At 38.0% G+C, this 27,956-nt stretch overlaps 1 long non-coding RNA gene across 1 annotated transcript; it reads left to right on the top strand.

Moving 5' to 3' along the window:
- LOC108282852 lies at window positions 1–27,942 on the top strand. The gene is made up of 7 exons (XR_005195532.1): window positions 1–178; window positions 2,301–2,398; window positions 4,482–4,604; window positions 23,300–23,478; window positions 24,829–24,926; window positions 26,852–26,983; window positions 27,747–27,942. It is a non-coding gene; the product is annotated as an uncharacterized LOC108282852 (long non-coding RNA).
- The last annotated feature ends 14 nt before the right edge of the window (window positions 27,943–27,956 follow it).

Here is a 27,956-nt window from a genome sequence, read left to right as displayed (position 1 = left end):
TCGAGTACACTGCACCCAGTATTGGTTCTGTGCCAGGGTTAAACCCACGATATTTCACAATGTGTATATGAATTCCGATGAAGTATTCCTAGGAGATGGCTGCCCTGTAACTCATTCTTTGCCAGATGTCTACTATGAGTTTTTCTACCATCCTCATGACTGTGGTATTATATCTCAGGTAAGAGAAATGACTATCTTACTTAAAACGCAAGTGTCTTATGGTTCCTTCAACCCACCTCCAAACTAGAAGTCATTGTCTATTTGTAATATGGCTAGACTCTTTAATTATCACATTTAGGACAGAAGAGTTAAAAAAGGAGATGTTGGCTGGGTGCGGTGACTCACGCCTGTAATCTCAGCACTTTGGGAGGCTGAGGTGGGTGGATCATGAGGTCAGGAGTTCAAGACCAGCCTGGCCAACATAGTGAAACCCCGTCTGTACTAAAAATACAAAAAATTAGCCAGGCATGGTGGCGTGTGCCTGTAATCCCAGCTACTCGGGAGGCTGAGGCAGGAGAATCGCTTGAACCCAGGAGACGGAGGTTGCAGTGAGCTGAGATCCCACTATTGCACTCTAGCCCAGGTGACAGCATAAGAATCTGTCTCGGAAAAAAAAAAGAAGAGAGAGAGATGCTAAATACTTTTTTTTTTTCTTGTTGGGTGGTAATTGCAAACACTAATTATTCATTTAGTGATAAAGCAGGCTGGAGAGTTGAAAGTTTTGAAGGAGGGAAGTATTTTCCATGTATCACAAGGTTTTTCAGCAGTTTCTCTACTAATTATTTGTTACAATTCATGAAGTTTGGTCAGTTGTAACCAGATGGAGGCAGTAACACTAATCAAGCATTAGAAGCCTTTTCAAAGTAAATATTCATTAATCTCCAAGCCCTAGCCCCTCCTCACCAGATATTTTGGGTATACTAAGTCATTGTGCATATAACTGATAAAAGTATAACTGGAATTTTGACTTGATTTAAAAAGTTTTTAAAATTAGTAAAATCTTGCTATGATATTACTTATTTTTTTTCATAATCCCAAATAAAATGCTAAGAGAAGTAATAGAACTTGATCAGGTTTAGATAAATGCCACAGATTGGGTAACACAGAAAGCAAAAGCAAAATTTGAAGTAGAGTGTGCAGAATATTTATTAAGAAGTGCTTTTGGAGAAAGAAGATTGGGCAAAGGGCAAAGCTGAGCTGTGATGGAGGCTCAAAGACAGCTTTGGCTGACCCTGCACAGGGCTTCACATTCCTGCTGGGTAGGTGATCTGAAGCGGCCACCCTGGGAGAGGGGTATGGCCATGGGTAAGACAGCCCTCAGCAGCTCCACAATTCCTGGAGGGGCTGAGAGCTGACAGCTGAAGGCTGAAGGCTATCTGGTAACAGCATGCTCAGCAACTGGGGCAGCAAGCCTTCAGGGGATCTGGGAAGCACATTCCAGGTCTAATACACCACAGCATTTATTAGGTGGGGACTGTCAACATTGATATAAACTGGGGAGGGGGGCGGAATATTCACATGTTAACTGAAGAATTTGAGTGGTGGTAGTATGTTAATTATCTATGTGTATGTTTTCAAATTATCCAAAGAGAGCAGGATATATCTGAGGAAATAGAAACATTTAAAATTATGTAATGAATATGGGTATCTCTGAATCATCTTCTCCTCCTATGCTGTCAAGTACTGGGTCTTATATTGAGAAGCATATACAAAATGTTCTCAGAAAAATATTTTACTATTAATTGTGTTAACTCCATTCCCCCCTGAAAACGGTTATTCTTCCTGTTAGGTATTGACTACATGCTGAGAACTTAATCACTGTTATTCTTTACCACCACAATTATTGCTTTTTTTTTTTTTTTTTTTTTTTTTAAAAAAAACAGACTTAATTGTTTAAACAGTTTCTAAGAATTCATAATGAGTAGAGGCAGCTCCAAGATTCCAAATGTGATTCTATGATTTCAAAGCCCATGCTCTCTTTGAATAAGCAATGCATCACTACAACTGTGTGTCTCAAAAAGAGGTGCCAAATGCTTTCTCAAATTTGAATCACAAAGCTCCTTTCTCTTTCAACTAACAAGTGTTGCTTGCCTTTTATGTACAAGCACTATGCCAGATTTTAACACATCTGTCCATTTGGAAAATGGTCCTGTTTCCCATGAACAGATGCTGTTTATAGTTTAGTGAGTGTGACCATTTTTAGGAAGCTTGATGTATCTATAAATTCCTATTTAATTGCCTTTAAGTTTCCTGAGATACTTGAGACAAACATGGGTTTAAAACCTCTCTTTGTCTTGTAGCCTCTCCAGGAAGTTATTCTGCTTAGAACTAAAATCAAGTATATCTCAAGAGATTCTACCGTCCGATCTGAAATGCCTCTGTCGTGTGTTGTCCACAAGTGAGTATGGAGTGCCAGACCCCTGTCCTAGCCCCTGGCTTCATTTACTGTCCAGATAAAAATCCCAAACCTGAAAAGCTAAATGGTACAACCTGTGATGGGAGTGGGGGAGACACCAAACCCTAATGCGAACACAAATCTCTTGATTGCTGGTGTCTTAGTCTTCTGTTGCATTGCTATAAAGAAATACCCGAGACTGGGTAATTTGTAAGAAAAGAAGTTTAGCTCATTGTTCTGCAGGCTGTACAGGAAGCAAGGCTGGGGAGGCCTCAGGGAGTTTTTACTCATGGCGGAAGGCAACAGAAGGCAAAGCTGGAGCAGGCATCCTCACATGGCCAGAGCAGGAGGAAGTGGTGGGGGGACATGCTACACACTTTTAGAAAGCCACATCTCCCGAGAATTCTATCATGAGACCAGCGCCAAAGGGATGGTGCTAAACTAGAGGTCCCCAAACCCTGGGCTGTGGACCTGTAGTGGTCCCTGGTCTTTTAGGAACCTGGCTGCACAGTAGGAGGGAGCGGCAAGCCAGCATTACCACCTGAGCTGTACCTCCTTTCAGATTAGTGGTGGCATTAGATTCTCATAGGAGCATGAACCCTACTGTGAACTGCACATGTGAGAGATCTAGGTCGCACGCACACTCCTTTTGAGAATCGAATGCCTGATGAGCTGAGGTGAACAGTTTCATCCCCAAACCATCACCGCCCCATCTGTGGAAAAATTGTCTGCCGCAAACCTGGTCCCTAGTGCCAAAAGGTGTGGAGATCGCTGTGCTGAGTCATTTGTGAAGGGTCCACTCCCATGTCCCGATCACCTGCCACCAGGTTCCACCTCCAATATTGGGGATTACAATGAACATGAGATGTGGGTGGGGACACAGATTTCAAACCATATCACTTGTCCTTGTAGTATTCAAAAGTTGTTACAACTGTCTCCTAGAACATAGGAATACTAGGAATATTATTGAAAAATGAAATGATGACTTAGTTTTTGATATAAGTGTCAGGGTCACTGAAAACCTGATAGGTCTTAGCCAACCAAATCAACTTATTTAAGTTTTAAACTTGAGCCCATATGCAAGTTTCCTGAAGGCAATAAGAGAAAGTATAATGATGTCTAAACGATACTCATCAGGTGTTAAGATCAGTGTGTACTATGCAGGGCTGACACTGTTGGGAGAGAGACATCTTAAAACAGGATTTGTGGGTTAAGATCGGGTCTTTTTTTGTTTTGTTTTATTAACTGAAATTTTTGAGAAAGTCTAACTGCTTATTTCATATTGCATGCCTGTATCAAAACTTCTGATATACCCCGTAAATACATTTACCTACGATGTACCCACAAAAACTAAAACTAAAAAAAAATTTAGAAAAGATTAACAGCCACTTTGATCAGGTCTTAGCAAAAGTGTGATGATATCCTTGGCAGGACTTTGGGTAATTTTTCAATTAGGTTTTTTTGGTTAAAATCCTGAACTGAAATGTTTTTCCCTGAGTAATTACGGAAGAGCCATATTACACAGTGCTCTTCCCACAGATAATAATTATAATAGTGGCTGACATTTGTGAATCACTTACTGTATGCCTACACTGTGCTCGTATGAATGCATTTGTTCCTCCTGGTGACTCAATGAGGTAGATACTATTTTTTATTTTTTTATTTTTAAGTCGCGGAACCTCGTTATTTTGCTCAGGCGGATCTCGAACTTCTGAGTTTAAGGAAGTCTCTCTCCTCAACCTCCCACGTATCCAGGACTACAGACCCCCAGATGTGGTGGTGGATACTGTTATGCCAAATTCAGGGTGAGAAAATTGAGACACAGAGAAATTCAGTTACGTGGCCAACATCATTTGCTGGTAGATTGTAGAATCAATAAGTTGAACCCAGAAGTCTGTTTTTTAAGTTTTTGCTTCTTAGCACCACCCTGCCTGTGATGTTGTGGGGTAGGGGATGGGGTGGGAGGCAGAAAAAGCAGAAATCAATGTATCTACTAATAGTAGGAATTTGGCCCCAAGTTCAGCCTTGTAAATGCTAAGATCTGAGTAGATCTTAACCACTATGTGATATTTCTCTCTTACTTTAGTCAGAATCCTCTTTTAAATGCAGTTGAAATGAGAGATGGGGAAAATGTTACCGAATGGGAGATAGATGTGAGGATACACATTGCGAATGAAGATGGCGCAGTAACTTCTACAACACAATCTTGGTAAGAACTCTCAAAACTGGCATCTTATGATTGTTGTCCAGGTATATCCTAGATACCAGTCAATACAATTGTGAAGGAAATGGCATACATTTGTACTAAGGTGCATTGTGCCTAAAATGTTCCCAGTTCAAGAACGCAAGTTCATGCTTTCCTGTGTTTGTTGAAGATTTTATTGATCACAGTGGTCTTGATAATCTGTTACTAACTGGGAACCCCATATGACTAAGAGCTATTCATTTTGGGTATTACATGAAATACTATAATTAAAAGGAAAATACCTACCCATTTCAATATCAATAAAGTTCGGAATTATAATAAATGACTATTAACACTGAGCCTACAAAGTGGCTTAGATATGTTGATGATCCCTGGGAAAGTGTGCTCAGAAGTGTAAAAAACCTGTGTTGCAACTTTTTCTGGGAAGTACCAAATGATTGTACTACGGTTTTTCATTCTTGAGTCCCATATGAAGGTATATTATGAAAAATCCTTCCGGGCGTGGTGGCTCACGCCTGCAATTCCAACACTTTGGGAGGCCGAGATGGGTGGATCACGAGGTCAGGAGTTCGAGACCAGCCTGACCAACATGGTGAAACCCCGTCTCTACTAAACATACAAAAATTAGCTGGGTGTGTTAGTACGCACCTGTAATCCTAGCTACTCAGGAGACTGGGCAGGAGAATCACCTGAACCCAGGAGATGGAGGTTGCAGTGAGCCACTGCATTCCAGATCGTGCCACTGCATTCCAGCCTGGGCAATACAGTGAGGCTGTCTCAAAAAGAAAAGAAAAATCCACATGTATTACTATTTGAGTATTAATAAAAGGATGGAGCTACGTTTAATAGAGAGTAAACAGGACACCTAGAATGTTTGGAATGTACTTTATAACTTAGAGGGCAAAAGTATCCTTATTCACTTATATATATGTCACTTGAATCATTATACACTTAAGGATACAGTCTCAAGGATAGAACATTTACTTTCTCTTTCTTCTCCTCCCTCACTTCCCACTTACACCTTTTCCCTCACTCCCATACATATGTATTGCTTTACTTATGAATAACAGGCTCTTAGAAGTAACGAAGTAATGTTTACATTGGGATGTATTATTTCCAATCTTTCTTTTGTCTTTCTTTCTGTCTTCCATTTCAGTAAGAATCTGACTGCTATATGCCCTTGTTCATCAAATGAGTGCCTTTATTGCAAGAGAAGAAACAGTGCTGTCCACTTTGGTATTGAGAGGCAATTTGAAATCTCTGCCATGACTTCTTAGGACTGAGGATTTACTGTGCTATTTTGTGAAAATCTGAGAAGCAGGAAGGGGATTTAATGATCTCAACCATTATCCATCTGAAAAACCTAACTTGAGATTTTAAATAAAATGGCAGGCTGCCTTCTACTATTTCCTTTTTAAAATAGGAGCTGCCCCTGCTTTTAACCTCATGAAGTTTTATTTATGAATAAAGTTTGTACTATTATATATCTGTTTCTAATTATTGCAAGACTGACTTGTATATAATTGTAAGCTTCAATGCTCCTTAGAAATAGGTTTTTAAGGGTACAATTACTAACTTTTCTCAGTTGCTGATTCATGCCTTTAGCTAAGGCTTAGCTGTGGTTGGTCCTGGTAACAGTGCCTAATCATTTATTTATTCCACAAAGATGCCCCCATGGAGTTCACATTTTAGTAGAAGGAGGTAGAGTATGCACAGAAAACATACTTTATAGTATTCTAAGAAAGAGTAAACAGGCAGAGAAAGAAGATAGGGAATATTGGGGTGAGAGTTGTGGTCCTAACTATGGCATCAGGGAAGGCATCCCTCGAAGGTGATGATTGAGGAAAGAGCTGGAGGAGGTGAGGGAATAAGCCCTGCAGATCCTGGAGGAAAGGTCATTCAAAACTGTGGGAACAGCTGGTGTAAAGTCACTGAGTGTTTGCTGAACAAGGCCAGCAAGAAACAACCTGAACACCTAAAACAATGAGCAGAGGACATCATCTAATTTCTCAAAGTTGATAGACATGCTTTAGTTTGAAATAAGATGGGACCCCCCTGGAAAGTTCCAAATGGAGGAGTGACATGATCTGACTTGGATTTTTATTATCAAGATCACCCTGTCTGCTGGATGGAGAATGAACACCATGAGGGAGCAAAGACTGAAGTAGGGAGAGGGATTAGGTAGTGATGATGACAAGGCCAGCAGTTCTTATCCAGGTGCAATTTTACCCTCTGAGGGCTGTATCTGAAAGCAGCTTTGTTTGTCACAGTGATGGTGTTGGTGTTACTGGCATCTGTATAGGCCCAGGGATGCTGCTGAACATTGACAGTGCCTAAGACACCCACTGATGACAAAGCGTTATCTGGCCCCAAAGTCAATAGTACTGAGAATGAGAATCCTGGTTTAGAATAAGAACCATGTTAGTTTTAGCATGGATCTCATAGGAAGAGATCAGGTGATTGATCTAAGGATTTGCAGACAGCTAGATATAAAGTACATTAGAAGAATTTGGAGAGTTTAGGATTTATGACCTACTGTAAAGTGGGAGATGCTACTATCTTGGATAAAAATGTGGAAGATGTTGGTTCAGAAACCTTATTTTGAAAATGTCATATATAAGATGCTGCTTAGATCTCCCAGAGGAGAGAGCAAGTGAGTAGTTGAATATACAGGACTGGAGTTTCAGAGGGGGAAGGTCCAGATTGGATGTAGAATGTTAGGATTCATCAGCACATACTAATACTTAAAGCCAGTAAGATTGCATGAGTTCAAAGCAAATAAGTGAGGAAAATGATAAGAATCAGTCCAAGGTTTGGGTCTTGGGATATCCAATGTTAAGAGGTAGCTGAGAGAAGTCAAAACCTTTGAATGAGCCAAAGAGAAGACAGTAAGGGCAACCGGAAGTAAAACCAGGGCAGAGTGTGGTCCTGGGAGCCATGCAGGTAGAGCTGTCAACTCTTATCAACTGTTGCTGTAAAGTTAAGTGGGATGAGAACTAAGCGTTGACCATTAGCTATAGCAATGTGAGGGGCACTGATGACTTTGATAAAGGACAGTTTTGGTGAAGAGGTGTGGGTGAAAGTTGGTTGGATCAGGTTTAAGGAAGGATGAGAAGAAAGAAACCCAAAAGAATGAGTATAAATAGCTTTTTCTAGGACTATGACTAAAGAGAAAAATAGGAATGAAGTCATTGTAGAACAAAGTGGAGACAGAAACTAGTGTACAAGGTAAGTACTTGCACATGGTAATAGTTTTTTTCTTTAATAGATTACCATGAATTTCTGAATACTTTTAAAAGAGATCTGGATGTTTACAAAATGATTAAGAAGTTTTGGCTTTGGATTTGTATCCTTAAGTAAAACCTGCCTGCATTACTATCACATTATAGTAAAAAGTCCCAAACATTTATAATAATCACTACAGCTATATATGACAAATTATTAAATTACAAAAAATCCACACTAATGTACAGGTAGAGGGATTGCTGAACTGCTCCAATAGTGTACATTGTAAGATGGATTGCTGAAATGCTGAATATAAAAAAAGGTGGGTAAAAGGTTCAGGCACATCAGTAAGTCAGGTAGGGTCTCCTTGTGCTGCTCAGATTACCCCCACTATAACAGATCCTAAAATAAAAAAAAAAAAATGGCATGACATTATACACATTTGCTTTTCTGTCACTACCATAGACCTAAAAAAAGAGATAGATCTCTAGGTACAATAATTTTCATCTTTACCTACTCTCTTGAACTTTAGAGCCCAGGTACTCAGGGAAGGCTAGGATTTATAGAAAATTGGGCTGAGTACATGGTCAGGCCTTAGGAAGTGTGCATATGCAACACCTGAGTTCATTGTACGGTATAAAATCACGTGAGGCAGCCGATTGGGCTTCATTTTGTGGTCTGCATCCTGAGAGGTGGTTGCTTTGGATTTGGTATTATGAAGGCTCTCTTGAAGTTAGCTTTAGTTCGTCTCCTTGTAGCTGTGACTTTGTTTGGGTGTGGGGAATCAATTGGTATAAAGCATAAATATGAGAAATTTGTTCAAAGAGATGGCTTTTGTTGACATGCTCAATTTGTGTGTTGAATCAACTGCATTCTTATTTGATTTTCTGATTCTTATTGTTTTGGCTGGATACTAACTAGGGAGTACCTAAGGATTTTCTGGCTCTAATTAGACTCAGGACCAAATAAATGTTACTGTTTTATTTCCTTTTTGTTCAGCTGATGTGCTGGGTTCAAACTGATATTATTTTTGCTTTTCTAAAACACTCTTTAAATATAGGGATTTTTTTTTTCCGGTCTCAAGTCTACCTTTCCTTTTCTGCTACATGTATCTTCCGTATTTGAATCCTCATGCCAGAACAACTTTAAAAAAATCTCACTGGTCTCTGCAGCCCTAATCACCTAATTCTCATCCACAATGATCATCCTGAAAGAATTTTCTTTCTTCTTCTAAATTCTTTTTGAGATGAAGTTTCGCTCTTGTTGCCCAGGCTGGAGTGCAATGTCATGATCTTGGTCACCACAACCTCTGCCTCCCGAGTTCAAGCAATTCTCTTGCCTCAGGGTCCCGAGCAGCTGGGATTACAGGCATGTGCCACCACATCCAGCTAATTTTGTAGTTTTAGTAGAGACAGGATTTTGCCATGTTGGCCAGGCTGCTCTTGAACTCCTGACCTCAGGTGATCTGCCCACATCAGCCTCTCAAAGTGCTGGGATTACAAGCGTGAGCCACTGTGCCAGGCCCTGAATGAATTTTCTTATGATGCTCATCCTCCAGCTTCTGCAGAAGCATTTTATATTAATTGAAACTTGTTTTTCCATCTTTATCTCTTTTTCCTCTTGCATGTAGTTAGTCCAGAAGTGACTAGTCGGCCTTGGCAATGAGCAAGTGAACTGGAAAGAAGTTGTTGTCAGATGTTACTCATTCTACATGGAACCTTAGGAAGTTGAGTGATACCTAAATGAGTTTCAGAGGGACCCAGGAGCTATTGGGCCTCATTGCTGTCCTTGTTTATGGATTTGCCTGGAAAGTTCAGTTTGGCCAACAGGACTCTTGAGGCTCTTCTCCTGAGACAATTTGTAATAAATCAGTGTGACTAATTTTGAAATAACCAAATTAGTCTTTAATGTTGTTAGCTGTATGTAGCAGAACCTCAGTGGCAATTACTTTAGATTGAATTTTTTCTCAATGAGAAAATGTAGTTGTTACCAATGTGTTTCCTCTCTGTTAATGTAGTGGCTGTGATTTGTGGTGAGATGAGATTGGAGGCTTTCTGGAATTAAGAGATGTCTGGTCCAGGTATGCCATGTACAGTTTAAGTATAATGTGAATGTGGTTTTGTGGACAGGAATCTTCAAAGGTCAAGCCTCTAAGATCAAGCATTGTTGAAAGGATGTGAACCTTAAAACATATAAACCCTTAAATAGGAGGGAAGAAGACAGCCACAACCTTAGTTATAGAAATAGACCTGGAGTAACTTTCTAGCAACACAGTACATACAAGTTCTTTGCGCCTCATAGAAACAGTAATGTGAAAAAGTGAGCAATAAGATGCGTTTAAAACATGGGGCCAGTTCTAGATGTTTGTTATTTAATTTTTCCCCCCACAGGTATGATGGTTTTAAAGTGCTAATTAAAAAAAAAAAAAACCTGACCACTGGCTGGGGGAGTCTTCGTTTAGTGGCTAATTTAGGTCCTATGAAGACAGATGCGTCTGTGGGGAGAAAGGCGCTAGCTAGTGTAATAGCAGTTCCTAGTTATCTTAGCTGTAGGGATTTTGCTTTAAATTTCCAGTAATTTGTTCCCCAACTGCATCCTACGATTCTTGTACCTAATTCCTGATATTTAAAAAAGTAAATGTGCATTCCTTTAAAATATTTTTAATGATATTAAATATTTTATTAACTTTAATACACACATAAAAGTACATAAGCTATTACTTAATAAGTTATTTTAAATTGAACACTTACGTACTACCCAGGTCAAGAACATGACCAGTACCCCAGAGGGACATCTGTAGAGATTCTTCCCAAATATAATACCTGCCACAATCCCCACCCCTATTTAATCATTGCCTTGAAAATTTTATGGTGATTGTTTCTTGCTTTGCTTTATTCTTTTATCATCTAATTATTCATGTATAAGCTTTGTCTGTTAGTTTCGTTTTTCACCTTTGTAATTATGATTTTGTGTTTTGACTTCTTTCCCTCACCGTGAGTTTTATGAGACTCCCCCAAGTTGGAATTTTCATGACTTACCATATTCTATTACATAAAGATATCACATCATTAGTCAATTCATGCACATTTGGGTTATGAGCACTCACCTATTTTTAGCACACATACACATACAGTTTTAATGTATGTACACTTAGAGGAGAATTGCTGGGGCACAGGGCATGTTCAGCTTTTAGATACTACATAATTTTTTTTCCCAAAAGGCTTGTATGAAAGTTATAAAAGTTCTGGCTGCATCACATCTGAGTCAAACTTAGTGTTGTCAGTGTTTTTCATTATATCCAGGTTAGTGAGTATGCAGTAGTATTTTATGGTGGTTCTATTTGGCGTTTTCCCTTTAAAAAATGAAGTTTTCTACCTTTTCATAAGTATATTGGCCATTTAAAGTTTTTGGAGAAGTGCTTTTACCAGTCTCTTGTCCAATTATTTTTCTATTGAATTCACTTAGGAATTTTTAAAATTTCTGTGCGTATTCTGGATGTGAACCAGTGGTTTATGTGTTACAGATATTTTCTCCCATTCTGTTGCTTAACTTTTTACTTTTTTAATGGTCTGTTCATGATCAAAAGATATTACTGTTATTGTCCCTCATTTGTATTAATCTTTTTCCATTATGGCTAGAGACTCGTTAAGGAATTTTACCTGATCGCAAAAGAACACAAAATCTCATTCTTTGCCAGCTCTGTTTTGCTGTTAGTATTTAGCTCAATATTGTAGTTGATTATTCATGCACATGATGTGAACAGTGAATCAAGTTGCTTTTATATGAATATCCAGTTGCCTCAGTTCTAGATATCACGAAGTTTGTCTTGTCCTTTCTGCCCTATTATTCCATCATTGTAGAAAAAAAGAAAGTGTCCATAGATTCATGAGTATTCTTTTCAGCTGGTCTGTTTATCTTGTATTCTGGCATATATATATTATAAAAGCATTATATATATATATATATATATATATATATATATAAATCAATCAATGGTATAACATAAATCAATATTTCAAATGGATCACTAGACCTTTTATAAAAGCATTATATATATATATATATATATATATATATATATATAAAAATCAATGGTGTAACATGAATCAATATTTGAAATGGATCACTAGATATCAAGACCTATTATAAAATCATGATATATATCATGCCATTAATTTCATTCAATTGATTCATGTTATATCAAATATAACATGTTATATATCAAATATAACATGAATCAATGGAATGTTAAAAATAATTTTTATATATATTCATTCAAATTGAAGTAAGAAATTACTTGGCTGATCAATCAATCTTCTGGAACTAGACAGGCTGATTAATTTTTAATTTTCAACCAGTTAGGAAGTTTGACTTTTTAAAAAAAATTATAAATATGGAAGCATGATTTTGGAAACTTTTCCAAATAGTGATTGTCAGCTAAAAAAAAAAAATTGTGTGAATCTTTGTAGCAATAATTGTTGGGCATCCAGCTTCTACTGCATCATGAGAGCCAATAGTACATATTTCTTTGCAACTCCATGTTCAGCAAATGCTTGTAATGAGTTATGCTAGGAGTATAATACTATGTGCTATGATTTCAATGTGTCCCCTCCAATTCAGGAGTTGCCAATGTGATAGCATTAAGATGTGGGAACTTTAAGAGGTAATCAGGACTTGAGGGCCCATAACTTGGCAATGGGATTAAGACCTTTGTAAAAGAGGATTCATGCAGCATTTGGCTAGCTTGTGCTCTTGTGTATACAGTGTTTTTCCTCTCTAGAAGATGTAGCACTTATAAGACACCAAACTGGCCAGTGCCTTGATCTTGAATTTCTCAATCCCCAGAACTGTGAGAAGATAAATTTCTCTGTAACTTACTCAGTCTCAGGTGTTCTGTTATAGCAGTGCAAATGGACTAAGACACCATGGAAACTGGAAAACACTGTATACTTGTGTTTTTCCATGTTAGAATCAGTTACATATTTACCATTCCACTATTGAGTATAAAGGTAGTGGCTAAGCTAAGCTGATATAACAAATTTCAAAATACAGTGGACTAACTAACAATTTATATTGTTAATGGGTGACTCCAGAGATAGTGATGGTACAGGACATAGAGATGATTCCTCCATGATTTCACCCCATGTATTAGAGTCAGCAGCACTGATGTCCCAATGCTGCACCCAACTGACTGCTGCAGTTAACACCACTTCTCAGTTCATAAGAAAGGGGAATGAGGATCTCTAGTTCAAGTGTTTTTTTCCAAAGAAATGGCCCAGATATTGTACATATCCCATCACATCTGCCAAGTCATACTTAGGTGCCCATACTTAGCTGTAGTGAGAACTCAGATACAGGGTCTTTAGCTACACAGGTTTCTAAAACATAGAAGTTTTCTATCTCTAAAGTCAATGGTACTGGAGAACATATAGAAGTCTCTGCCATAGTTGGTCTTTCTGGCCACACTATAGTGATACACCCCCTTGTAGACATAGAATGTATTAACTTTTTCTTATGGGAGACCTAAGGTCCTACAGTAGTTATGGATAGTGTGGCCCAAGTCGATGTAATGTATGGGTATTATTAAGCCGTATCTAGAGAAATTATCAACTGCAGTCGGATCTAGTTGAATACTCAGAATGGGATGGTGGAGTGAGGGGTCCAATATGATATATTTGCTAAGAACATCCTGGCCATTGGTTGAGGGATTTGTCCCAGGAGAGTATTTTTAGCCTTGGCCAGAACTTGGAAGACAGGAATATTTTCCATGCTGTTTTGACATCTGATGACAACGGCCGTCCATGCACACAGGCCCAGTAGAGGATGTTGTCTAAATTTTCATGAGTCATCCTCTTGCAGATCTAGGAAACAATTGGCAGCACCTCTGCTCTGAAATAGAAAATAATTCAGTCTCCACATTTAGTTGACAAACACAGACTGCTCATCGGTTCTGTTCCCCTTTGTCAGTGCAAACATTTATTAGAGTGTCCAGATTGGTAACAAAGAAACCTATTAGTAGCAGAGCTAGTTTTTATACAACTGTCTCATCTCCACCAAGGGTCTTATTTATCTCTATTATCAAAATAATCTCTACCTCATTTTATGAAACTAAGATAATGCCACTCCAAGTCTTGCTGCTAGCCTGACCAAAAAACTGGCTATCAGTCAGTGAAAATATATCATGGCTCATTTGCCAGGGTGGACAAATAGCAATCCATATTGCACAAAGCTTTGCTCAGCGTGACAAGTGTCCCTTACCATGCTCAGTAAGAGAGAGGTCACTGTAACGTTGAAATACAGGCTTATCCTAGTCAATTCCTGTAGAAGCTAACTGGAAAATCCATCAGTGAACCAGGCCCTGTTTGAGCTGAGAGGTCTCTTTATCTGTTTCCCCACTGGGCCAGTAGATCATTGTCTTCTTGGGTGATCTACCGGAGAGACAGGGTAAATGATGTACTCCTAAGACATTTTCACAGAGCTACAAGACCCCAGCTTGCCCATATTTCATCTGCTTCTTTATGTACTATTTCCACTTCACTACAGAGGATTCCTGGGCTATCCTATCTGGTGATTTGAGGTCTCTGGATACACACAATTGGGATTTCTGGTTATAAAATCACTTCATGGTGATGGATCATGTGCTAATTATCTACTAAGGTCCCTATTAAGGCCAATATGTTTTTACTAAATATTTAAGAAAAAATAATTCAATCTTAAGCAAATTCTTTGACAGAATTGATAACAAAATAATCTCTACCTCATTTTATGAAACTGAGATAATCTTGATAACAAAATGTGACAAGGACAATAAGAAAGGAAAATAATTGGTCATTATTCTCTGTTGGAGATTCTGGGGAGAGTACTGGGTAAATAATGAAGTTAAGGCAGAAATAAGTTCTTTGAAACCAGTGAGAACAAAGACACAATATACTGGAATCTCTGAGACACAGCTAAAGCAGTGTTAAGGCGGAAACTTCTAGCACTAAATGCCCGCAGAACTACCATCAGAGAATACTATAAAAATCTCTACACAAATAAACTAGAAAAGCTAGAAGAAATGAATAAATTACTGGACATTTACATCCTCCCAAAACTCAACCAGGAAGAAGTCGAATCCCTGAATAGATCAATAACAAATTCTACAACTGAGTCAGTAATTAATAGCCTACCAACCAAAAAAAGCCCAGGACCAGATGGATTTACAGCTAAATTTTAACAGAGGTACAAAGAGGAGCTGGTACCATTCCATCTGAAATTATTCTGATCAATAGAAATAGAGGGACTCCTCCCTAACCCATTTTATGAGGCCAGCCAGCATCATCCTGGTGCCCAAACCTGGCAGAGACACGACAAAAAAAGAAAATTTCAGTCCAATATCCCTGATGAACATCGATGTGAAAATTCTCAATAAAATGCTGGCAAACCGAATCTAGCAGCACATTAGAAATCTTATTCACCGTGATCAAGTTGGCTTCATCCCTGGGATACAAGGCTGGTTCAACATATGCAAATCAAGAAATGTAATCCATCACATAAGCAGAATCAATGACAAAGACCACATGATTGTCTCAATAAATGCAGCAAAGGCCTTCAATAAAATTCAACACCCCTTCATGCCAAAAAAAAAAACAAAAAAACCCAAACAACAACAACAACAAAAAACCTCAATGAACCAGATGTTGATAGAACATATCTCAAAATAATAAGAGCTATATATGTATGTATGACAAATCCACAGCCAATAGTATACTGAATGGGCAAAAGCTGGAACCATTCCCTTTGAAAATCAGCACAAGACAAGGATGCCCTCTCTCACCACTCCTATTCAACATAGTATTGGAAGTTCTGGCCAGAGCAATCAGGCAAGAGAAAGAAATAAAGGGTATTCAAATAGGAAGAGAGGAAGTCAAATTATCTTTGTTTGTATGACATGATTGTATATTTAGTAAACCCCATCATCTCAGCCCAAAAACTCCTTAAGCTGATAAGCAATTTCAGCAAAGTCTCAGTATACAAAATCAATGTGCAAAAATCACAAGCATTCCTATACACCAAAATAGATAAACAGAGAACCAAATCATGAGCAAACTCCCATTGACAATTGCTACAAAAAGAATAAAATACCTAGGAATACAATTTACAAAAGATGTGACCTCTTCAAGAAGAACTATGAACCACTGCTTAAGGAAATGAGAGAGGACACAAACAAATGGAAAAACATTCCACGCTCATGGATAGGAAGAATCAATATCATGAAAATTGCCATACTGCCCAAAGTAATTTATAGATTCAATGCTATTCCCATCAAGCTACCATTGACTTTTTTTCACAGAATTAGAAAGAACTACTTTAAGTTTCATATGGAACCAAAAAAGCCCGTATAGCCAGTACAATCTTAAGAAAAAAGAACAAAGCTGGAGGCACCATGCTACCTAACTTCAAACTATACTACAAGTCTACAGTAACTAAAACAGCATGGTACTGGTACTAAAACAGATATATGGACCAATGGAACAGAACAGAAGCCTCAGAAATAACACCACACATCTACAACCATCTGACCTTTGACAAACCTTTTAAAAACAAGCAATGGGAAAAGGATTCTCTATTTAATAAATGGTGTTGAAAAAACTGGCTAGCCATATGCAGAAAACTGAAACAAAATCCCTTTCTTACACCTTATGCAAAAATTAGCTCAAGATGAACTAAATATTTAAATGTAAGACCTAAAACCATAAAAACCATAGAAGAAAACCTAGGCAATACCATTCAGGACATAGGCACAGGGAAAGACTTCATAACTAAAATACCAAAAGCAATGGCAACAAAAGCCAAAATGGACAAATGGGATCTAATTAAACTAAAGAGAGTCTGTACAGCAAAAGAAAGTATCATCAGAGTGAATAGGAAATCTACAGAATGGGATGAAATATTTGCAATCTAACCATCTGACAAAGGGCTAATATCCAGAATCTACAAGGAACTTAAACAAATTTACAGGAAAAAAAGACAACCCCATCAAAATTGGGCCACAGATATAAGCAGACACTTCTTAAAGGAAAATATTTATGGGGCCAACAAACATATGAAAAAATGCTAAACATCACTGCATTAGAGAAATGCAAATCAAAACCAGAATGAGATACCATCTTATGTCAGTTAGAATGTCAGTCGTTAAAAAGGCAGTAAACAACAGATGCTGGAGAAGATGTGGACAAATAGGAATGCTTTTACATTGTTGGTGGGACTATAAATTAGCTCAACCATTGTGGGAGACAGTGTGTTGATTCCTCAAGAATCTAGAACTAGAAATACCATTTGACACAGCAATCTCATTACTGGGTATATACCCAAAGGATCATAAATCATTCTGCTATAAAGACACATGCACACATACATTTACTGCAGTGCTATTTACAATAGCAAAGACTTGGAACCAACCCAAATGCCCATCAATGATAGACTGGGTAAAGAACATGTGGCACATATACACTGTGGAATACTGTGCAGCCATAAAAAGAATTCGGGAAACATCACATGCCAGGGCCTGTTGGAGAGGTGGGTGGTAAGGGGCAGGATAGCATTAGGGTAAATACATAATGTAGATTATGAGTTAATGTAATCAACTAAAATATTAAACCCAAAACTATAAAGACTCTGCAAGACAACCTAGGCAATACCATTCAGGACATAGGCACAGGCAAAGATTTCATGCTGTACCACATTTTATTTATCCAATCTATCATCAATGGACATTTAGGTTGATTCCACGTCTTTGCTATTGTGAATAGTGCTGCAAAGATACCAAAAGCAATTGCAGCAAAAGCAAAAATTGACAAATGGAATCTAATTAAACTAAAGAGCTTCAGCACAGCAAGAGAAATCATCAACAGAGTAAACAGACAACCTACAGAATTGGAGAAACTTTTCCAAACTATGCATCTGACAAAGGTCTAATATCCGATCTATAAGAAACTTAAACAAATTTAGAAGAAAAAACCCCATAAGAAGTGTGCAAAGGGCATGAACAGACACTTTTCAAGACATACATGTGGCCAACAATCATGAAAAAAGTTTCATATCATTGATCATTAGGGAAATGCAAATTAAAACCACATTGAGATACCATCTAACATTAGATAGAATGGCTACCATTAAAGAGTCAAAAAATGACAAACTCTGGTGAGGCTGTAGAGAGAAAGGAATGCTTATACACTGTTGGTGGGAGTGTAAGTTAGTTCAACCATTGTGGAAGATGGTGTGGAGATTTCTCAAAGACCTAAAGACTGAAATACCATTTGATCCAGCAATCTCATTACTAGGTATATACCTATATACCTAGTAATAGAAATTTTTCTATTATAAAGACATGCATGTATATGTTAATTGCAGCACTATTTACAATAGCAAAGATGTGGAATCAACCTAAATGTCCATTGATGATAGACTGGTTAAATAAAATGTGGTACACCATGAAATACTATGCAGTCATAAAAAAGAACAAGATCATGCCCTCTGCAGGGACATGGAGGGGCTGGAGGCCATCATCCTTAGCAAATTAATGCAGAAACAAAAAACCAAATACCACATGTTCTTACTTACAAGTGGGAGCTAAATGATGAGAACACAAGAACACATAGAGGGGCACAACACACACTGAGGCCTTTTGGAGGGTGGAGGGTGGGAGGAGGGAGAGAGTCAGCAAAAATAACTAATGGGTACTAGGCTTAATGCCTGGGTGATGAAATAATCAGAACAACAAACACCCATGACACAAATTTACCTATGTAACAAACCTGTACTTGTAGACTTGAACTTAAAAGTTAAAAATACACAAAACAAAACAAAAAAGAAATGTAAGGCGGAGCTTGCATTGAGCTGAAATTGCACCACTGCCCTCCAGCCTGGGCAACAGAGTGAGGCTCCATCTCAGAAGAAAACAGTAACAAGGTTGATAGGCATAACTAATTTAACCAGCACATACACTTCATAAAAGACATCATACATTGTCATTTGTAAGCCTGGGACTTTAACTTTTTCTCAACTTTTTTTAGCTGAATAATTTTTCTGTTTAAAACAAAACTGAAATCTGTCGTATTTCACAGTGGCTGTATAACACAGCCACCGTGGGGGAGTTTGGCAGTTTCACTTCTAGCTTGTTATGTAAGGACTAATATTAAGGCCTGATATCACGTGCTATCTCGGCATCTGGTGAAAGCGGAAGGGCTATCATGGCCTAACTGCACATTTCCCTCCCTACTCTGCCCCTGCAGATAAGATCCCTGCTAAACAACTCTGCTTATCAAGGAGACCAGATACAGTTCCCGCTTATCTCTGAACAGTGGGTTTCAGTTCCCTGGCAGCCTGTAGAATTATTCAAACAAGTCAATCATATGCTCCTGTGGGATCTAGGGGTCACCTCACCCTCTTGATATTACAAAGCTTGTGTCCCAGAGCCCCTGGTTTTTCCCTCTGCTCCTAAGTGCAGTCCTTGTGTGGACCCATGTGCTGTGTGGCATTCTCTCCAAGGCCTGAATGTACATACCAATGAATTGCTTTTGAGTGCATCTGCTCAGTGTCAGGTGTTGTGTGTTTGGCTATCACCATAACCCTAAAATAGGAATCTCTCCCTCAGCAAGGGGATGAATGGGAGGCGATTAAAGCTGAGTTATATACCCAAAATAATTGAAAAGAGGTATTCAAACAATGTTGAACAAGTGCTTTCAGCGTAGTACTATTCACAAAGATGGTAGCAACCCATAAGCTTATCAGTTGATGAATGACTAAACCAAACGTGCCATACTCATGCCACGGAAAACTATTCAGCCATAAAAATAAATGAAGTATGGATTCATGACACCATGTGAACTAAAAATAAAATTCTAGGCCTTCAACTGATTGAATGAACCCCCTTCTTGGCCAGAGAACCCCAGAGAAACCCTAAGAACTATGTTTCCAGCCATCACGGGATGGGGGGTTGGACATGCCTTGTTACACCACTTCCCTTCTGTGGTTTAGACACAACACCTGACCAGCATTAATGTTAAAAAAGAGATCATAAGGCTGACACAGCAAACTCTTTGTGGTAATAACATACCACATTATAAAGAGGACCCAAGGCCATGGCAAATAATGGCTAAGTCACGCACCCCTACGCTTAAAGAATAAACTTTGTTCTAACTGCCACAGGGTTGTTTTTTTTTTTCTTTTTTTCCCAGAAGCTAAACAAGCACTGGCCTTGAGATAAGCAATATTAAAACAATTACAGCTCATCCACTGCCAGAGGCTAACTGACCTTCCTGTGCCACAAGCTGTAACTACAGCTTTGATTGGGCAAGAGACTCATTTCAGCAACTTTCTCTTGATAAGATAGGACTGACCAAGGACTGGTTCTGGCCAGCTAACAGAGGTTGCACACTTGCATAACTTTCTGTCCTGGCAAGACCTTTAGATGTGTAGGGCCTAATTGTAATACATTTGAATGTTAAGTCTCCACCCCAGAGTGAACAGGGGTCATATATAACATGCATGTTTATTCAGCACTTATGTGTTAGGACCACCTCAATGAATATTCATAGCTTCTCCTATAACCTGTTGAATATGTATACTTGGCCAACCCAGTCAGCATAAATTCCTGTCTCACGCCTCCTTTCCTGCAATGTGCCTGCCTTTCAGGCTCTGCTGGAGGCTATGCATCCCAGCCTGTTAGGATGGCCATCTTACAGTCTATAACCCTTTATAAGAAATAAAGCCTCCTTAATTTGTAAATAAGTAAATAAATACCATGATTTTTTAAGTTAAGAGTATGATTCAAGTTTTACAAAATGTCCAGAATAGGTAAATCTGAAGAGATAGAAAGTAACTTGGTGCTTGCCACAGGCTGGGAGAAAGGAGGAGTCGGGAGTTGCTTAAAAAGTGTAAGTTTTCCTTTGGGGGGATGATGAAAATATTTTGCAACTCTAAGGGTGATGGTTGCACACATGTGTATGTACCAAGTGCCACTGAATTATATACTTTAAAACTGTTAATTTTATGTGAATTTAACACTTATAAAAATTAGTGGTTATTTCAATAGAGGAGGAAAGCATGTAAGTTATTGGAATTAGAAATTCCAGTATTATTTTATCTACTTCTATGTAGTTAGCTATTTAAAATAACATATTTATTCACCTCTTAAATAAGAAAACAGATAAGTATTTTCAAATAAAAACCATTGAAATATTCTTCACAAATTGAATCTACTGTAAGGCTCTCATTCCCAAATATAATTTAAGTATTAGATACCTTAACATGAAATCCAACTAATTTTAAAGAACATGCAATTTAATAAAAATAGTAGAAAGTACTTCGAGGTTCCTGATGTTCATAGATATTTTTGCTTGCTCTTTGTTACATCGATTCATAATCCTGGAGAATTACATAGCTAAAAACAACAATTATTTTTTACTTAGAAGCTGAGGCAATCTATGTGATATGCTACACAATTTCTAAAAATAACTTATTAGGCTTTTGCTTTTGAGACGAAGTTTTTTGGAGGTTGACTTCTACCAAAATGTAGAATCAGGTAATGTTATTCTTATCCATTTTCCCTTTTTTCTTACAATTTTTCATTACCAGATTTAATTGTCAAAAAATGCCCTTAGCGAATATTTCTTTAGCTTTCTAGATATGGGCACATTCATAATAAAGTACTTCTAGAGAAAGCAAAATTAAACCAGAAAGGATTATTTTGGCTTAGACCACAGGTGTGTGGATTTGTTCACCTAATCAAAGCCTCCTGAAGCTGATTGCAAGCACCAATTAGTGAGTACATCTGGTCCCAGGCTTATTGGATCTGAATATAATATGCGGTACTGTTATTCACTTTATAAATAATCCCTTTGTATCACCCACTTGAATTTCTCAAATCATCTTGCAAAGCCCTACTTTAACAATTCAATAGATAAATATCAAATATTATGTCAGACTTAATTTCAGACACATCCACATGATTGAGAAAAAAGACACAGTGGTAGGGGGTGCAGCCTAGAATCACTTTCCACATGTTCTTTCCGGATTTTCTGATTTATCTTTCAAAGGCAAAAAATGCAATTAATTTTGCACCAATCTAATAACTTCAGCTGTGAGGATTTATGCTAAGGGCTTCTCAGTGCTTTCCAGAATGATAAATCATCACTCACACCTGAGGAGGCAAGAGGTTTATAAACACCTGCGGAGGCCCACTTCCCTAGATTTTCTGTTTCCTGTGATACCTTGGGCTGGAATCTGAAGCAATGAAGATATCTTTCATGTTAGGAGAGCTCCTCATGCTTTTCAAGTTGATTCATGGTCTCCAAGATGGTAATACAAAGAGGGAATTTTTGGAGGTGGCAATTTTAAACAGCAGGGCTTTTTAAAAAACATATTGTTGACTTTGGACGTTTGTTTTCATAATCTGGTGATCAACTGCTAGTAACTAAGGACTGCAAAGTTAGAACCAGACATAGTTTTATCTTTATCCCTGTACTTCCTTTTGAATTTTTCCTCTAAGCTAATCTCGAGATGCTGTTGTTTTAAATTTTTCTTACATGCAAAGTATTTCCAGGTTCTCTGCTGGATACTAGCTTGTTACTTTGCTGAATGCGAAATACTTATAGTGACTGGCAAAATCAGGAGAGACTGCCTGGTGCCTAGGAGAGGAGGTTACGTAGGTCCACATTTCTGGCCATGGCGTATGAAGATTGGACAGAGTGGTCAGCTGTATTTAATTGTAAATGATTCCTTTTCGGAGTTGAGGCTCTGAATAGATTTTGCATAGGTTTTAATCCTGATCTGCCACTTAGCAGCTATGTGACTAAATTTATCTGTGTGTAAATGTGGCATAATAATAAAACTGACGTCATAGAAATGTAGTGAAAATGAAGACACCAAACCAAAACTTAACATAGTTGAAAATCCTAAAAATATTATCAAAGTAACTGCAATATTATTTTGTTTCAGAATTCTTTAATTTCACGTACCAGTTAATATTTATTGGCTCAAATATTTTGATGCAAAATACAATTTTCAGTAGAAGCACGATATATTTTTCCACTGTGTGCAACCAAATATCAATGCTTTTTCTTGTTTCTCTATTTCAGATATCACTTTTACACCTAGATATATTTCAGAAATGTAGTCATGAGACCTGTTAGTAAAATTCGAACAATCCCTAAAAAAAAAAAGTGTGCATGTTGGGATATTTGACTTATTTAGGTTAGAAATTCTAAAGAAGTGCTTCTACCATTTTTCCACGTTCTGATGAAAAAAACAGACACATAGAGATTAAGTAATCGACCCAAAATCTCCCAGTAGAAAAATATACAAATAGAAACAAAACGTTTTCACTCTACGGTTGGGAATTCAGCTCAAGAGGTTGAAAGTTTCCTCAGCTATTTGTTTGGGAGCAGACACACTATTTGACATTTTCCTTTTTAAAATTTTTCTTTCAACAGTGGCTGTAACCTGTACTGAATCCTGGCTCCAGGTCAAATTTAGACAAAGGCCCCTGATAAATGACCTGCAACCTTTGCAACATGAACTCTTTCTAGGAAGTGGCTGTCCTGTAAACCTCGTGGAGCCGGATTTCTTTGTGTTCTTTTATCTTCTAACTTTTTGTGGCATCGTAGTGACTGTAAGAGCAGTTATTATTTCAAAAAACAGTATATCTTTTGATGGTTTTTGGTCTAGAAACCAATGACTAAAACTGCACTATTCAAATTTTAATGTCGGTTGATTTAATAGTTCATGTAATATTGACTACTCTCTTCAACATTTTTGGATATTGCTTCTATCTGTAGGAAAAACAAGATTTGGGGTTCCTATTTCAAAAACTATTTTTTCAGGCCAGGTGCGAAGGCTCACACCTGTAATCCCATAACTTTGGGAGGCTGAGGAGGCTGAGGGGGTGGGGGCGTGGATCACAGATAACACTGTCAGGAGTTTGAGACCAGCCTGACCAACATGGTGAAACCCCGTCTCTGCTAAAAATATAAAAATTAGCCAGGCATGGTGGTGTGCACCTGTAATCCCAGCTACTCAGGAGGCTGAGGCAGGATAATTGGTTGAACTTGGGAGGTGGAGGTTTCAGTGAGCCAAGATCGTGCCAATGAACTCCAGCCTGGGCGACAATGAGACTCCATCTCAAAGAACAACAGCAACAACAACAAAGCCTATTTTTTGGCAACATATCTCTTTTGCCTGTAATAGTGATTTTTTTTTTTTTTTAATATTCTCTGGTAAAATCTAGTTTGAGGGGAAACATTTTGCTTTCAAACAGTACCACAAATAGCCCACTCTTTTGTTGTTGACCTAAAATTTGGAAGAAAATTGGGTATATCAGATTATATAGCTCCTGTATTAATAAGAGAGAAATCAATCTTTTCTGTCACCAGGAAGCTTTTTTTTAAAATAATAACTTGTTGCTGTGTTTTGTAATAACGGCCTAGTTTTTCCTTTTTGGAGTCACATCTGTTTCTGGTAAAGATTGTTTAGGTGAACAGATTCTACTATTGGATCCAGGTGCATGACTCCATTTGTTTGCTGCTATATCTCTGGCATCAAAAAAAAAAAAAAAAAAAAAAAAGTCTAGCACTTGCCAAGTACTCAACTTAGCATGAGGCTGACTCAACTGCTTTTCTAAAGCTGTCAAATATCTAGCTGAAATTCATACGAAATAATTCAGGTCTGCCTAAGTCAGACTCTGACCCTTAAATGTGGTGATCAAAAGTTGTCTTTGCAGATTCAACTGCCAAATACAATGTCCCTGCTCCCGTGGCAGGGGCTGTTAATGTCTGCTCAGACCAGGCATTTTTATCACCTAGCTCTGCTCCTCCATTGTATGCCTTGCACTCATACCTACTTTACTTTATAAGGTAAAAATAAAATAAACATTATTTTGTTTTTAATCTCTATTTTAAAAATGGGATTTTAAATCATTTGAAAGAGATATAATTAAGATAATTTATATTCTTTACACCTTTAGGAACAGCCAGTAGGTATTCTCATTGAAAGTGCAATCGTATATAACTCGGCGAATTTTGACTTCGATGTACACATCCCGGTATCATGCTATATTCAAAGGTAAGTGCAGCAGACTGCTGAGATTCAGGCTATCTAACATTATCTTTGGCTTCTAGGTGTTCTGGTCAGCTAAACGGCTGGACTTTATGCTACAGTTGGATCAAATTTGATATATGGTGTTCTGTTTGGTCATTTGAGTGATCTAAAAAAATTTAGTTGATTGTCTCAATGTAATTCTGAATGAGTAGAAAAGGCTCAGTTGCTATATGAGAATTGAATTCTACAGTCACTAAACAGATTATATCAGAAGGCTTTGTTGATAATCTTTCCTTTTCTGTGGTGTTCCCTGTCCGGTCCCTGTCCGGACCCACCCATCCTGCCTCATCTGTGACTATTATAGGAGCTCTTAAGTTTTTGGACAAACCATACCACCTTTCTGCAGATGTGGGGAGGAGCCAAGAGATTCAAAATCGATATTTTCTCACAATTTTAAAACTAGAACTGAGTCTCAGATTTGTCAGGTTCTGCAATATAAAAAAAAATCAAGACTTTCTAATGTCCAAAATTCCCTCCTTATTGGAGAAACTTCTCTGCAATGAGAGAAGAAAGCAGGAGAGCCTGTTGATGAAGGTGGAGGTAATTCTGCTTGTGGTCAAGTCCCTGGGTGAGCTGTTCCCAAGACCCAATTGCATGTGTGTTCTCTCCGCCCCTAGAGTATTCATTCCAACCTATTTTGAACACTCTGACTTCTGGAGACACAGAATTTAATGGCTATATTTATCTTACAACCACTGACTTCAACTGTACTGTGTGATATCTGCTTTTCTTATTCTTTAACAGCATCTTTGGTCCTTCTCATAAGTGAAAATCCAGTCAGGTCCCTATCTCCAATGTTAATTCAAATTTAGGTTTCCTTTAGGACTCCTAGAGTTTCACAGAGCACCCAAAAGATTTGGAAAGGAAGATAGTTCAGGATAATCTGAGTAGTACATTTCCCTCTGCTGCTTTTATTTGCATGTTTTGCTGGGTATGATAGGATGAAGGACGTTGGGTCACAATCATCTCATGGCTACATGGTGTAATTGCGGTCCATTTCTAGCGATGCTGGCTAGATAATTATACCTTCACCCAGAAGTTTACCTTGAATTATGGATGTGTGTTTTTGAGTCCTTAGAAAGGGGGTGGTCATCACAACTGCATATTTCCTGATGGACCAGTCTGGACAAGACTTCTTCGTCCATACAAATGCTACCATGGGACTCCACACAACCTCCTCATTTTCTGTCTTGGTTGTTTTTCATTCCAGTATGTTGGCTTCTTGAGGTCCCCTCTCCAGTTGACAGGTAATCTTGAGTGACATCCTGGAAATATGGCTAAAATGTTGATACCTGTGGGGGAAATTACTTAGTCATACTACAATACATGGTGGGAGAATATGCCCGTTCTGTCCCCTTTTCTACACTTCCATGTCTCTCACATGTATAGGCAGATACTTAGGAGTAAAATGTCATCCTCTTGCTGTAGGCACCTCAGTGTTGGAGAATCTGATAAAAACACCCTTATTTGGCTTCATTAAGGGAGGGAGAATTTTAGTGACCTCACTTATCCCTCTGTCATAGGCCAAGAACTCAGAACTGCATGCTTCTAATTCTCTGCAGATGTCTGATGAGATGATTAGAGATAAGAGCTGCTTCAGCCACTTATTAAGAGGTGTTGGTATTTGAAAGTCTATGAAATTAGCTTCAGATCACAATAGTACATTTTGGGAAAATGAAAAGTTGTATTTAACCTTCTGTAACTTTTTTCTCATGTTCTGTGAAATAACAAATTTTCATATTGGTCTAAGCTAGCGGATTTGGCATTCTCTCACAGCCAAAAGACATCTGTCTAATTTAGATTCTTTCTCCAGAGTTCAACTTTTTATCCACCCCCAAAAGCATAATAGACAGAAAGCTTAAATCTATGTATTTTTTTCTCTTGTTCAGAAGGTTTCCAATAATCTTCGTGATGAGAAGGAGAGAGAATAATAGACGTGAATGCAGAAGGCCAGTGGGGCAGCACCGCTCACTATCACAGGAAGTTAAGGACTTGGGAATCCATCCAAGAGCGTCTTATGCGTAAGAGTATTTTGAATTAGGACCATAAATGTTTACGAGTACATTCATATAAAAAAGGCCAGGGTTTAGTAAGGTGGCGACATATGGCACACTTTGTGTACTATTGCCCAGGAATATTGCCTTTTTTATGGTTATTAAGGATATATTTTTATCTTGGCATGTCTTATTTCCTTATGTAAAAGAGATTTGCAATTGTAACCTCAACATTTCTTTTGTCAATTTCTTTCAGCTAGGGAAAAACCATCTTTGGAGCATGTAATCTAAGTATGCAATGGGATCATAGAGTCCCATAAAGATAGTAATTAATATCTATGTTAGCTCTAATTTCAGCTTTTTGTTCTGGAAGAACTAAATGCCTGCAAGAGAAAACTCAAATGAGCTGTAAAACTATTCAAATAGGCTATAATCTTTGGACTTCAGTATGGTAGAGGGACAGGCCCTTATTCCACAAATTGACCAACCGTCATAATTCTAAACTTGAGATGGTACACTTATGTACAATTTATAATCATTTGCTAAGTCATTTACTAAGCATTTGATAACTAATAGCTATATATACACACAATATATATATGTGTGCATACATGTGTATATATGGTATTTGTGATAGTCGAGTCATTAGAATATTATAATGGTTCCTGGGGTTTAAACTTGATGCCTTCTTTTCCCACTTCCCCATTTTGTTGAGCTTCAGTGGTTCTTTAGTTGGATAGTAGTTTCCCATCAGTACAACAATGTGACTGTTTCTTTTCCTTCCTTACAGGAACAGTATTCCCTTGTTGAACTACATAATGTTATCGCTTCCTAAGTGCAAAAATAAAGCTGTGCATTCTGGATGATGAGGCAACCCTACTTCACCTGGTATTCTCGCTGCTTGAAGATTTCATTGCCTTTTAGAAGTTGGACTAGTCACTGGATATTGTCTTTTATCATTTCAAATGTGATATTTTTAAATGAGAAATGGGCTCTGTTG

The sequence above is a fragment of the Cebus imitator genome, unplaced genomic scaffold (assembly GCF_001604975.1).
Source record: "Cebus imitator isolate Cc_AM_T3 unplaced genomic scaffold, Cebus_imitator-1.0 Scaffold253, whole genome shotgun sequence".
Taxonomy (NCBI): Eukaryota; Metazoa; Chordata; class Mammalia; order Primates; family Cebidae; genus Cebus; species Cebus imitator.
The sequence above is the reverse complement of the archived record's forward strand: the minus strand, read 5'-3'. Positions and strand labels throughout refer to the sequence as shown.